We start from the raw sequence: 15,750 nt of genomic DNA on the forward strand, positions 1-15,750 counted from the left end.
CGCTTTAACAAGCTTAATATGAGTGCCCGTAGCTCAGCAGCACTTCACCCAGCTTAATATGACTGCTTATAGCTAAATAATGCGTTACCCAGCGAAAGCCATTTGCGCAGAGCTGAGCAGCATGCCAACCAGCTTACCGTCGGGCAACGTTGAGCAACCTGTAGCAAAGTCGCCTTTACACAGACACACCTCCTAGCCTGTCTAGACAGTAGTAAAATATAAAAGCAATGATAAGGGTTGAACCCGGGACACTGTGCACCATAATCAAAGTACTGAACCACTAAGCCATGACAGTTGTACTTAGAAATGCAGTATTACCATACATATAGGAATGAATGAAAATATAACCATGACAAAGCAGGTTTGCTGTAAGCTGATAAATATCCAAAACGGCCAATCACAAATAAGTGCGGGAAAACGGGAAAACCGGCATATATAAGCCTCATAGGTGGGAATACACACTATAACTGATTGTGGTACCCATTTCCAGTCAGGATGGCAGGTGCAGGAGAGGGAAATCGCTTTGGAGCACAAAGGTGGGGCATTGAGGAGTCAAAATATATGGTTTGGCTCCTAGTCCATCATCATGAAGGCCAACTCATGCAGGGCCAGGTTCAATGGGGAGCATACAAGGCAGAGGTGAGGAACCAGTTAGCACATCATCTCAACAGTGCCACAGGCATTCCGAGGACTGGTGAACAGGTCCGTCACCACCATGCAGACCTGAAGCGACGAAAGGAGGACCAACTGAACCGATGGATCCAGGAGGCCTGTCAAATGTCCAATTCCCCACTACTGAGTAAGTATCCATGTAATTAAGTATATAAGAAATGATATCCTAGCCTATAGTATGGATAGGTATGTTCCAATATTCCTTCATTTATATTACAGCTGCAGGTGTTCGTTCCACGAATCGGCAAGCCTATGCTGATAGGCTGGCAAGGTTGCACCACCAGGCAGGTTAATAATTATTCTGCTGGTATTGTTATAGAATATAAGTGAGACAGCCTGTAAAAGAGTTCAGTGTTGTAACCCAGTAATAAAGGTCAAATAAGCCTAGAAGAAAGATTCTGCTAGTATTGTAAGATTAGATAAGTGATGCAGCCTGAAAAAGAGTATTGCAATCCATTAATAAAGATTAAACAAGTCTCAAATAGAGTTTTCACCTGTATTGTAATATCAGATAACTGCTTCAGCCTGAAAATGAGTGTTGTAATCAATCAACAAAGGAAAGACAAATGTCAAATACATCCTTGCAAATTCTGCCATATGAAATAAGTGAGTCAGCTGGAAAGGATTGTTGTAACCCAGTAATAAATGTTAATAAAGCCTAGAATTAAGTACCATCCTGAAATGTAAATATAAAATAAGTGAGAGAGTATGAGAAAGAGTTTGAAGCTACCAGGAAAGCTGTAATAAGTCTGGAATAAAGGTATACTGCATTCACTACATAATGAAACGAATGAGACAGCCATAACGAAAGAGTGAAATGTCTTTAATAAAGTACAGAACCTGGACTGTGTCCATCTCACAATTTGGATATGTTGCTGTACCCTTGCATTATGGAGATAGTATGGGTTTATGAAATGCTGAACATCCACAGTTGTCTAGACCTATATAAATCAAATGTAGCAGGATGCTTTACCTGAACACAACCAGATATGAACATATATGAATACAAATGTAATGTATATTAATAAAGAAGTAACATCCCCATCACCAACATTCCTAAGGTTACATACAGGAAACTGTACTAATACATGTAGGGGATATATATCTGCATCTACTAGGAATGTACAGTATATGTATAGGTAGTTTAATTTGTTAATGTAATATTTCTCCACCCTACCCTATTTTCACAAATTATGCCATTCCACACCAAACTGGGTATGTGTATTCACAATTAATTCCCATGGACATTTGTCCTGTTGGTTTATACATATCTGCATGTACGTTGATGCATGTGCCCTGCTCACATATCCAAACCTGATGGTCTGTTGCCACCAATCAACCCTGCATGCTGTTGGAATGTCCACTGTTGTTATAAATATGCATGTGTTATGCTTGCTGCTCAGTGTTCGGAATTCATGTGTGTTTGGTTAATGGGAATACTAATGCATGTTGTTACAACTAATTTTGAATGGTGTTGTTTGTTACTAACCCAAATGCCATCAAATACTGCTAAACATAGGACAACAGGGAAGGCGGGTTCCAGCGGACCCACCTCTCCCACCTCAGCTGGCGAGTGCACCTGGCACCAGTGCCCAGGCTGGGACCTCCTCCTCCGGTGGCCCTGTGCCACCTTCGGGTGGAAGTGCTGCAGGGGATGAGGCTCATCCCCCCTCTGCGAGCATGGCCGGAGGACAGCCTCCACTCACCCTCCAAAGGGTCCGGTCTGTGGTGTGTAGTGAGATCAGGCATTCCGTGACTGATCCCCTATGCCAGCTTGAGGCGAGAGTGGCACAACTCATGGATGTGCCTGCCCATCATATCCAGCCCCCAGCACAGCCCCGGCCTGGGCTGTGAAGGCGCAGTGGTAACTGCCCATGGGTGGGGATCTCAGTTCCACTGTTGCCATCTGTGGGCTCATGGGTTTGTGATATCCAAACATCCGTCTCCGTCAATTGTGTTTACCCCCCACATGTGTCATACTCCACCCCTGTATGAATCTTGTTTGTCTTGTCTGTTAACCTCCCCAACCTATCTCCCCAAATATACCTACCTCCTGTACCTCACATTCCACTCTCACCTGAAAAAAAATAAAAGGGCACTCTGTTCCCACAAAAAAATTATGCCTCATACATAGCTTCCCATTTCACACACATGTCTGCTGGACATGTAAACTGATAATTACAATTGGCTGTACAACATATTTTGTTGTCCTCACCCCTCTCTCAGGGGTGGAAGGTGTCAAATCTCACTCTAAATTTCTAACATATGCACAGCTGTTGCTGGTAAAGAATTGGGCAACTATGGGCCTTCCCTACATCCTTCCTGCACATCCTGAGCTTGTTCTCCTACTGTCCTACCCTCTTTGTGCCCCCTTTTTCACCACTTTCCTATTTCCCCATTTTCTTTTCTTTAAAAGAAATTAGCGCAGGTGTTAGCGGGAGTAAGCACTTTTAAGCACTATTCAGCGGGTGTGCGCTTGTGTGCGCTTAGCTAAGCGTAGATAAGCATAGCTAAGCGTCACGCAAACTCGTGGAAACCCGCTTACAACTGCTTAAAAGTGCCTTAGTCACTCTGTATGACAAGGCCTGTAGTCTGCTCATCAGAAAAATAAAATACCCCTATCAATCTCGAACCCCAGACATTAGAAACACTAGACTGCATAAATTACCACTGAGCCATAGCAGACATACAAGAACTTGGTGCCGAAAGAAATATAACATGAAATACAATGAGTGAATGTAAAGGGAAAATAGGAAGGCCATTACACAAAGCTTGTTCTGTGTATCTTTACTGGCAATTCTTGTGGAATTGCATTGCATGAGTGTGATAAGAGAAACAGCCATGCTAGTAGGTAATAATGTTACAGTAGCACCTTACAAACCCCATACAGTATCAGAGCAGGATAAACGCCACCATATTTGCATAGGTAAGAGGCCAGACATCCCGACTGTGACTGCTTTACAGGGATGTCCCTGATTTGCAAACAAATGTTAGTTGTGCCCCACTGACTCCCTGTGAAATGTACTAACAGTAGGCAGAAAGGTGGGGAATCCCACGTAATGTTAACTGTCAATAAGTTAGAGTAGACACTGCTTGCATGTCAGAAATGGTGTAGTAATACATATGCTCAAAATACCCCATCTGAAATATATCACGGGTGTATCCCACTGATATGTACCTTTCCCTGAGGCTGGTCAAATATATACCTGAGAGTATCTGAGGCCTGGAAGTGTCAGAAACACACAGGCATATCAGCCTGTCTGTTGTTACACACTCTGTGAATAGCTGTAGAATTACTTCCACAAGCATGCCCTTATGTAGGAGTGCAACACAGAAATATCCAAGGATGTAGCCATGTACTGCTAGCAACCACCTGTGACAATGTCATTGTGCAGGTGCTGAAAAGACTGGTGTGATGCACAGTCAAGGAATACTAGGCTAACCTCTGTCTACCACCTGGATATGTCCACAGGTGGGAGGTACACAGACAGATTACTATCCATAATAATACACAGTACTGACATATGTCCACTTGTCGTAAGCAGACTGTGCTAATGTCAACACAAACAAAACACAAACTGTTCAGAAGTCAGTAACATACTAATGACTGTATAGCAGTTCACAAGCACTGCATAAGCCTGATATTCATAACTGTTAGTACAATATACTTAGTTGTCCTCACCCCTCTCTCAGGGGTGGAAGGTTTCAAATGGCGCACCAAATTTCAAACATATGTACAGCTATTGCAGTTAAAGAAATGTGCAGCTATGGACCTTCCCTACACCCAGCCTGCACATCCCTAGCTGGTGTCCCTACTGACTTCCTGCTTACCACTTACAACTGTTTAAAAGTGCCTTATTCACTCTGTATGACAAGGCCCTAGTACTGCTAAGCAGCAAAATAAAATACCTTTGTAAGTGTCATACCCAAGACATTGGACTCATCAGACTGCATGAAGTACCACCAAGCCACAGTGGACATATAAGAGCTTAGTGCTGAAACAAATATATCATGCATTACAAGGAGTGAATGTAAATGGAAGATAGGAAAGCCAGAGCAACACATTCCAGTAAAGACAAATATCAGGCATTCAAGGAGGGAATGTAAAGGGAAAATAGAAAAGCCATAGCAATACATTGCAAGAACTAATGTTGTATGCCAGTTAATCCACAAATCCCAAAGGAAAGTACATACTCCCATGTAAACATTGCTAGCATTAGCAGGTGTGAGTTAACATACACAATGAGAAGAGTGAACTGGAAGAAGCAACAGTCAGGTTTCAGTACAACATGCATTTCAGTGGCTACAACACAGCCTCAGATATGAGAGATATACCAATCTTCTGACTGACACAACAGTGTCCATAGCAAACCAGCTGAAAGGCCTACGCCTACCTAACCTATCATTTTTTAGCAGTGTCCTGAAATCACAGTGAGAACTGGCCACCAATTGGTGCAGAGGCGAGAGAGAGAGAGAGTTAGCAGTCTGTATCTATATGTATATGCAGATGTGCATAGGGCAATGGACATACTGCAACTGTTAGTGAAGGCTGGACGAACATATGTAGTAGAAGGTTGCTATGTGCACATATCAATGTAGGTTGTAGTGTGTGGCATTGAAAACAGCATGCAGTGCAGGTATATGTCATGCGGTGGTGAACTTCTGTGGGACTAAGCCAGTGAGGCCTGCTACAGCTATACGGCCTGAGGACAGGACAGCATAATGCATTCTGCACAACACTGTGCAATATCATTACAGAATGGTATGTCTCACAACTGTTTCAGAAGTGATATTCCCACCATGAAAGGTGGGCAGTCTATGTGCCTAGATGTGCATGTATATGTACAGCAATGGATGTTTAGAAGTATGTGTGTGTGTATATATATATATATATATATATATATATATATATATATATATATATATATATATATATATATCTATAGATATGTGGGTTCATGTCAGTACACCGACAAGTCGGGATATCGACATTCACTCCACCGACACATGAAATAATTGAAACCGCAAACACGGACATTTAATAGGTAAGAGGTTTACATTTCGCTAATCATGCCTACCACACATGCATAACACTGCCACACATACTAAAACATGGTAGGCATGATTAGCGAAATTAAAACTCTTACCTGTTAAATGACCGTGTTTGCGGTTTTGATTATTTCATGTGTCGGTGGAGTGAATGTCGATATCCCGACTTGTCGGTGTACTGACATGAACCCAGATATGTATATATATATATATACATACATCTATCTATAGATATATATATATATATATATATATATATATATATATATATATATATATATATATATATATATATATATATATATATATATATATATATATATATATATATATATATATATATATACACATGTATATAGGTGTGTATAGATAGATAGATATATAGATAGATAGATAGATAGATAGATAGATAGATAGATAGAATATGTATATACATATAGATATAATAGATACATACATATATACAGATAGATATGAATATCTATATATATATATATATATATATATATATATATATATATATATATATATATATATATATATATATATATATATATATATATATATATATATATATATATATATATATATATATATATATATATATATATATATATATATATATATATATATATATATATATATATATATATATATATATATATATATATATATATATATATATATATATATATATATATATATATATATATATATATATATATATATATATATATATATATATATATATATATATATATATATATATATATATATATATATATATATATATATATATATATATATATATATATATATATATATATATATATATATATATATATATATATATATATAGAGTGAGAGAGGGGGACATGGGGGCAGATGTATTGAAACAGGTGCCTGGTGACCAAGGCATGGACTTAACACCAGTGTTGATACTGCAGTACCATACCCCATTCCAAAACACATTACCCACTAACTACCATATAGGTGGTTGCCTGCCTACCACTGGAGGTGTCAGAAGGGAACATGGGACACAGGTGTACAATAGCCTCCCCTTTTATATCCACAGTGGCACGCTAGTCTTGTAATCCCTGTAAATGGTACGTGTCATCACAAAAGGTGTGTCAGCTAGGGAAATGTAAGTCAGTGTACCCCTCTACATCTCACAATGTCCTATGCAGTATGTACCTCCCATGAGAACTACAGCAAGTGGAATGGCCACAGATGTACCTAACAAAGACTGATAATGCCCTCAAACACATTCCCTATGCAGACTGACTTACAGAACCACAGCTAGAGTGCCTTGCATACTTCCTACACAGAGGTTACCACTGCTGGACATACAGTGTTATGTCACACCCATACCAGTCGGCCAACCACCATGGCAACACCTCACAATCCGTCCAGCCTACATGATGTAGGGCCCTAATCCTTGTCACCACACTAAACAGCACATGCTGGTGGTACAGGTTCCTATACACAAATATGCCATACCCTGGACTAAACCACCCAGCATTAACAAACAAGGCTCCTTATTAGTAGATGTCATACATATCCCTGATGAATGTTATGGAGATAGGTAATATGCCCTGTGAGTCACCTCTGTGTAACCGTTTGACAGGAGCAAGTAAAATCACATTACATGTGTCCCAAAGGGCAGGGTAGCATATGGCTAGGCTGCCCTAGGCCCAGGGCCAATAGCATAGTACCTACCTATGACACAATGCACACACACGTACTCAGTGCAATACCAGCCATTTGAGGTTGAATGAGTGTGACACTCACTGTGTGCAAGGTCTGTAAAGGTGTGATAGCTTAGCGTGAGTTTGTGTCTGTCATGATAGTTTGTGTCCTAGGTGTGAGGCCAGAGAAAGATGTGTCAGTTATCGAGATGCAAACATAGTAGATTGGCATATGTTGTGCCGTATTTCCCTGTGTACGACTGTGGTGTCCCATTGTAGGCAGAAGCAATACATGTATGCTCAGTAAGTGGTACTGCTGTTGAATCCAGCTCACATATGAACCGTTGTACTACCTGAAGTTGTAGGCCTAAACACTACTGTATGGTGTATGTTCACATTCCCTGGTAACACTGTCTGGTGTGTTTCCTGTAGTCTGCACAGATTACATACCTCATGCATAGGTATCTGTAAGTAGGGGCACACAGTACTATAAGGTACACAGTTAATGCTCATCTGTGTCGTCATACATTTGTGTGTTGTATGTATGTGTAATGTGTGTGTAATGATGCCTGTACCATGGTATGTGTGTGTACCTGGCAGCATGTATACTCTGTGACAACAGTATGCTGGCTATATTAACAACTGTGCACATATGTCAGGTAGGGGTATGGCATCAAAGACTAGGGTGGATTACCGTTGAAACTGTAAATGTGCATTGCATTCATTGCATGGGATGACAATATTCTTCATCCATTAGCTTGATACATACCCCCAGTGTGAGGTTGTGCATTGCATCCCAAACAGTGTGCTGAGTGCTGGTGTATACTAGTTTGTGTATGGAGTGTGGCAGGCACTGTCAGACAGTTGTGGGTTGAGCACTGATATGTGGTATTGAACATGTGTATCCCCTGATAGACATACAGATGCTATATATGGCAGTTAAGTGATATCAGTACATTAGAATATTAAGTGTGCCACATGACTTGCTCACATATTTTTCTTTTCCTTCCAGGGTGATGGTGCATCAGTGTAACCCACCTTATACAGCAGCAGAGGAACAGGTGATCCACCAGAGCCTGGTGCAGAATTTCTCTGTGCTGTTTTCCAGGACCAGCCAGAACCAGCATGAGAGGGCTGCACTGTGGGAAGATCTTGTCCGTCGGGTAAATGACATTGGCATGCATAACCGGACATATGAGCAGGTACGCCATCACTGCAGTGATTTAATTAGACATGTCCGGCAGCGTGCATCTGATATCCACAGACAACAGCTTGCCACAGGTAGTGGGGTACCTATCCACCACCCCCTCACCAGTGTGGAGGAGCTCCTCCTAAGTGTCATGGCTCCAGGCCAACAACAACAACATCCACAAACATGTGTCATCATGGAGGCTGGAGCCACCCAGCATGTTGAAATGGAGTGTGCAGGTAACATGCCATATCTGTAGTTGACTGTTCTCTGTACTGGTAGTTTATGTGTGTGTAGCCATTAACCTGCCTATTCTTGTGCAAGATTGATATTCTGCGTATAATCTGTACACCTGTGAAAGCCAACTGTTGTACTACTGTACGTTATCATACTCACAGTATCAATGGCACAGTTGTAGCCACTGGCAATCACTGTTATATTTTTGTAGGTCCCTCTGGAGTGACAGCAAGGCAGCCAATCCATGCTGGTGAGTGTGTAATAACAATACTATTGCTAATGACATGTGCATGTCATATGGAGGTGTAGTCTGTGCACATGCAACACACCTATGCATAATGCATGCTGTGCATGTTTGCTTTGAGACTATGCATATCCCATTATTCTCAGTAGCTGCCTCACTCTCATGCAATACACAGAGTATCACACACACATGTGGCAACACAGTACCAGACATTGGATAGGCATACCTGATACACATGTACACAACACACACATGTTTATCATAGACATTACACCTTAGCCTGCTACACATGTCCAATTATGACACCTGCTGTATGCCCACCCTTCAGTATCCCACTTATCATCTATGCAGCACACATAATATACCTGAGGGGTAGAGGCCTATCATGTCTTTGTGCAACAGTCTTGAACAAATAATACATTCATGTTAGGCAATGCTCACTATTGGCCACCTTACACACCCATGTAACAAGTGGCTGTGTAATTGTGGATGTAGTCATGTTACTGTACTTCAGGTACAGCATGCTAGCTGCCTGTGTGGCACACATTATTATTGTTGACTGACCACAAGATGCATGTTGATCATGGCTCATGTTACTACAACACATCCAGTTCCACTGACCACAAAAGTACACATAACAGTTATTGTGTAGCATCGTCATGTGTTGTGTGTGTGTGTGTGTGTGTGTGTGTGTGTGTGTGTGTGTGTGTGTGTGTGTGTGTGTGTGCAAATATATGGACCCACAGCTTGTAACACTTGCACAACATTGTTCTGTCCTTGTACACATTGTGTCCCAGGGTGGAGACAATCACTGAACAACTACACACAAGCATCAAGTACACGTATACTGCTATTAACAAGGGCTGTCTACACTTGCACTGCATGTTCCTGTGAAACACATAATCTGCATGCTGACACGTGTGCAGTGATGTTTTTCCTTGTGATACTGTCACCCTCCCTCAAACAGTATTGTGTATGTGTTGGATTGCAGGTGTGTGTGTGTTTGTATCTGCTAGACTGAGGAGTGTGCATGTGTGCCTGTGTGCCTGTGTACTTGTGTGCATGTGTGCTAACATCGTGTACGCATTTGTAAACTGTGTTTCCTGTCTTCCTCTCACAGGTTCTGATGTTGCTCTGGTGGAGTGCAGCAGGGAACCTGAAGCCACTGCTCTGGATAGTGATAATGATGATACATGTGTAATGGCACAGGGAGGTGTGACAGGGTCTGTCGTTGGTCAGCCAATCAACACTACACAGCAGTCAACCCCATCAATGCGCACAGTCATCCTGCTGATGCATCCAGTGTCACCAATGTCCTTAGCTGAGGGACAGCATACAGTGGGCATTGATCAGGGTAGTGTGGTATCATTGGCACATGCATCCCCTCACAGCAGCCATGGCCAGATTCCTGACATGGTACCACACAGGCAGATGTCCAGGGGTTCTCATGGGAGCATCCATGGTCATACTGCCCCTGTCAGACGTGCCCACAGAGGTCTTTCAACCTCAGCTATGTTCCGGGCTGTAATGCAGGCACAGGCACGTATGGAACGGTGCACCAGACAGGGTCTGAGGGAGCTTGGAGCACATCGTACCACTATGAATGACACTATGCGTGACGTTGCGGCTGCCATCCGTAATATCAGTGAGGTCATTGATAGACATTGAGAGGACACATTAGATCTCTTCCACAACTACATGTCCATGAGCCAGGACAGTGCAGGACAGTTATGGCATCGACATGGACATATGCTAGCAACATCATCATCTGGCAGTCATTGCAGATGACAACAAACCTGCAGCCACTCCCATAGTGCCAGTACCAGCCCCAGCAATGCTTGGTCTGTGCTGTCATTAGTCCGTCCTTGAAGACCACGTGCACGTGGCTCTGGACAGTCTCAGCAGGGACATGTGTCCATTCAACAACCCACTGCCTCTGATGACAGTACCCAGTCTGGCTTAGTACCTGATACTGTCCGTAGCATCCCTGCCAGGCATAGGTACAGTGTCCATGGCCAGAGACAGTGATCTGTATGACCTGGCAGGTACAGTATGTGGCTGTCCACAAGCACCCATATATGGCAGCCACGTGGTGGGACTGTGTGTATGCACACACACACACACACACACACACACACACACACACACACACACACACACACACATAATGCTAACACCTAGGGCTAACACATACACACACACATCGCATCAACATTGCCCCATGTTGTACTGTTGTCCCTCACTATCACACACACACATACATGTCAATTGGATGTGTCAATGGCAGACTCTGGCAAACCAAGTACACACCCTGTGCATATGATGAAACTGTGCCACCTCCTGCCATCTGTAACATTGATGCAGGAACATGATAGCATGATGCTGATGCACAGGGTCACTACATAGCACTGTAGTAATATTATCATGTTGTTAACAGTACAGTGTAATGATATCGTTGTGAGTATATTGAAGCATGCATGATTCATTAACACTATGATTGTCATTGTAGTTTTGTATACACCAGTGTTAATTCCCAAAGTGTACTGTCTGCACATGTGCCACATGGCTGTTGTGTGTACCTGTGCCTACATGTGTTGGGGAGTGGACAGTACATGTGTGGTGTTTGCAGCACAGAGTTGCAGGTGTACATTTGTGAACAAGGTGGAGTTGCATTTTCTGCATGTAGATGCTTAGTGCACACACGAGAAGGGTGACATGCACCATGTGACACAGTATTCATACATTGTAGTTTTTATTGGTGGGCACTTTGCGTTGTACTACACATATGTTTCACCTGGGGTCACATGTATGTATGACATGGTTTGATAACACTATGATTGTCATTGTAGTTTTGTATACACCAGTGTTAATTCCCAAAGTGTACTGTCTGCACATGTGCCACATGGCTGTTGTGTGTACCTGTGCCTACATGTGTTGGGGAGTGGACAGTACATGTGTGGTGTTTGCAGCACAGAGTTGCAGGTGTACATTTGTGAACAAGGTGGAGTTGCATTTTCTGCATGTAGATGCTTAGTGCACACACGAGAAGGGTGACATGCACCATTTGACACAGTATTCATACATTGTAGTTTTTATTGGTGGGCACTTTGCGTTGTACTACACATATGTTTCACCTGGGGTCACATGTATGTATGACATGGTTTGACAGTATGCTGTGGGTGATACGGTTTCCAAATGTCATTGGCATGCATTCTGGTGATATATACAACCTACATAGCCTGACATTCAGTGGTCATTACATAGTGTATCCTCAACTGATACATAGATGTAGGAAACCCGGTGTAAGTGATATCCCTGCAGTACTACACTATACCAGTAGCCATTCTTACTGAGCCCCACACATCCTTGGGAAAAATACTCTTTGGCATATAGCAGTCTCATGTATATGCCAACACACTACGGATATGTCCATCCATGACTGCAAATGCATACAGTGACCTACAATGCATTCTACACATGACACACCTAACCACCACAAGGGTATCATACAGACAGATACCTGTTTCCAAGCCATGCTGTATTGCTGTAACGCAACTGTAGCATTGACATCTGCATGTACTTAACATAGTATTCCAACAGTACCATGTAGGTGGTAGCACCTATCATGTAGAACGGGTAATGGTGTGTACATGTGGACAAGTGTTATCTTGTCTATCCTGTGATATTCACATTTTCAAAGGTATTCTGCAGTCCCTCGGTGTATCACCTAAGCAAGAAGGTGACTGTATGCATATTGGCAACAGTTGCCATACACCTGCACTGGATGTGAATCACTCACAGACTTTGCTGTGTTTTAACATGTCTGACATATACTCCAGACATGAACCATCACCCACATTAATCTATCAAAGCTTTCATGGGTGTGTGTCACATAGTTGGCCTAGGACACAGATCACTGCAGTAGCCTGCATTGTCACCAACATACATGTATGGCCTAGGGTCTGGGAAACTGCGGCACATGCTGGCAAAGGTAACAACTGTATTCATATGAGGCAGGCTTCACACATAGGAACTAGTAGAGGTCACAGGTACATATCTGTATGTGGCACACACATACCTGATGTGTGCATTGAAATTACTGTTATGATAATATGTCATAAAATAATAAAAGCAAAACACACAACACATTGACAAACTGTGTGATAAAGACACACATGGCAATTGTAGGATTCAAGCCCTTACCTATGGTTATGATATGGGAGAGAGACACACAAGCACAGCGTGCTATTCACATTAATGGATGTTTTTTCTTCTCCTGCTGTATTTATAGGGTGCTGACATCATCAGTCTTTCCAAAGAGGAATGTACATCTTTTAGTGTGTTATCCCAGTCTTCAAAAAGATCATTCTTTTGAAGGAGAAATGCATGCATACATACAAACCATCCCACCACACACACACAGTTTGCAAGATTCAAACCCCTCCCTAACTATGTTATGATACTTGAGAGAAGCACATTAGAGCAGCGCGTTATTCGCATTCCTGAATAACTTTCCTTCTCCTGCTGTATTTATAGGGTGCTGACATCATCAGTCTTTCCAAAGAGGAATGTACATATTTTAGTGTGTTATCCCAGTCTTCAAAAAGGTCATTCTTTTAAAGGAGAAATGCATGCATACATACAAACCCTCACACCACACACACACACACACAGTTTGCAGGATTCAAACCCCTACCTATGTTATGATACTTGAGAGAAGCACATTAGAGCAGCGCGTTATTCGCATAACTGAATAACTTCCCTTCTCCTGCTGTATTTATAGGGTGCTGACATCATCAGTCTTTCCAAAGAGGAATGTACTTCTTTTAGTGTGTTATCCCAGTCTTCAGAAAGGTCATTCTTTTCAAGGAGAAATGCATGCATGCATACAAACCCTCCCACCACACACACACAGTTTGCATGATTCAAACGCCTACCTATGTTATGATACTTGAGAGAAGCACATTAAAGCAGCTCGTTATTCGCATTACTGAATAACTTCCCTTCTCCTGCTGTATTTATAGGGTGCTGACATCATCAATCTTTCCAAAGAGGAATGTACATCTTTTAGTGCGTTATCCCAGTCTTCAAAAAGGTCATTCTTTTGAAGGAGAAATGTATGCATACATACAAACCCTCCCACCACACACACACAGTTTGCAGGATTCAAACCCCTACCTAACTATGTTATGATACTTGAGAGAAGCACATTAGAACAGCTCGTTATTTGCATTACTGAAAAACTTTCCTTCTCCTGCTGTATTTATAGGGTGCTGACATCATCAGTCTTTCCAAAGAGGAATGTACATATTTTAGTGTGTTATCCCAGTCTTCAAAAAGGTCATTCTTTTGAAGGAGAAATGCATGCATACATACAAACCCTCCCACCACACACACACAGTTTGCAGGATTCAAACCCCTACCTAACTATGTTATGATACTTGAGAGAAGTACATTAGAGCAGCGTGTTATTCGCATTACTGAATAACTTTCCTTCTCCTGCTGTATTTATAGGGTGCTGACATCATCAGTCTTTCCAAAGAGGAATGCACATATTTTAGTGTGTTATCCCAGTCTTCAAAAAGGTCATTCTTTTGAAGGAGAAATGCATGCATACATACAAACCCTCACACCACACACACACACACACAGTTTGCAGGATTCAAACCCCTACCTATGTTATGATACTTGAGAGAAGCACATTAGAGCAGCGCGTTATTCGCATAACTGAATAACTTCCCTTCTCCTGCTGTATTTATAGGGTGCTGACATCATCAGTCTTTCCAAAGAGGAATGTACTTCTTTTAGTGTGTTATCCCAGTCTTCAAAAAGGTCATTCTTTTGAAGGAGAAATGCATGCATGCATACAAACCCTCCCACCACACACACACAGTTTGCAGGATTCAAACCCCTACCTAACTATGTTATGATACTTGAGAGAAGCACATTAGAGCAGCGCGTTATTCGCATTACTGAATAACTTCCCTTCTCCTGCTGTATTTATAGGGTGCTGACATCATCAGTCTTTCCCAAGAGGAATGTACATCTTTTAGTGTGTTATCCCAGTCTTCAAAAAGGTCATTCTTTTGAAGGAGAAATGCATGCATACATACCCTCCCACCACACACACAAAGTTTGCAGGATTCAAACCCCTACCTAACTATGTTATGATACTTGAGAGAAGCACATTAGAGCAGTGTGTTTTATGATACTTGAGAGAAGCACATTAGAGCAGCTCAATATTCACATTACTGAATAACTTCCCTTCTCCTGCTGTATTTATAGGGTGCTGACATCATCAGTCTTTCTCAAGAGGAATGTACATCTTTTAGTGTGTTATCCCGGTCTTCAAAAAGGTCATTCTTTTCAAGGAGAAATGCATGCATACATACCCTCCCACCACACACACACAGTTTGCAGGATTCAAACCCCCACCTAACTATGTTATGATACTTGAGAGAAGCACATTAGAGCAGCACTTTATTCGGTTTACTGAATAATTTCCCTTCTCCTGCTGTATTTATAGGGTGCTGACATCATCAGTCTTTCCAAAGAGGAATTTACATCTTTTAGTGTGTTATCACAGTCTTCAAAAAGGTCATTGTTTTGAAGGAGAAATGCATGCATACATACAAACCCTCCCACCACACACTCACAGTTTGCAAACCTTC

The sequence above is a fragment of the Protopterus annectens genome, chromosome 5.part0 (assembly GCF_019279795.1).
Source record: "Protopterus annectens isolate FY-2018-M chromosome 5.part0, PAN1.0, whole genome shotgun sequence".
Lineage (NCBI taxonomy): Eukaryota > Metazoa > Chordata > Ceratodontiformes > Protopteridae > Protopterus > Protopterus annectens.